This window comes from Chrysochloris asiatica, unplaced genomic scaffold (assembly GCF_000296735.1).
Source record: "Chrysochloris asiatica unplaced genomic scaffold, ChrAsi1.0 scaffold00441, whole genome shotgun sequence".
Lineage (NCBI taxonomy): Eukaryota > Metazoa > Chordata > Mammalia > Afrosoricida > Chrysochloridae > Chrysochloris > Chrysochloris asiatica.
Genome location: NW_006408959.1, coordinates 970,641 through 971,185, shown reverse-complemented (window position 1 = coordinate 971,185; position 545 = coordinate 970,641).

Here is a 545-nt window from a genome sequence, read left to right as displayed (position 1 = left end):
GTGCCTTGTTCTTTGCCAATTCCTTCAATGCACTTTGGACTTCCTCCCTGAGTATCATTGGCTCTTGATCATATGGTATCTCTTGAAATGGTTGAGCATTAACCATTTCCTTTTCGTACAATGACTCTGTGTATTCCTTCCATCTTCTCTTGATGCATTTTGCATCACTCAATAATTTGCCCAGAGAATCTTTCAATAATGAAAGTCGAGGCTTGAATTTTTTCTTCAGTTCCCTCTGCTTGAGAAATGCTGACCGTGTTCTTCCTTTTTTGTTTTCTGATTCCAAATTTTTTCATATTTTATTATAGTATTTGGCTTTATCTTCTCAAGCTGATCTTTGAAATTTTCTGTTCAGCTCAATTCTTCCATTTGCTTTAGCATCTCTATGCTGGAGAGAAAGTTTCGGAGTCTTTTCTGACATCCATTTTGACCTTTTCTTTCTTATTTGTCTTCTTCTTTTTGCTCTCTGAGCGTATGATGTTTTTGATGTCATCTCACAACTCTTCTGGTCTTTGGTCTTTAGTGTTTAATGTATCAAATCTGTT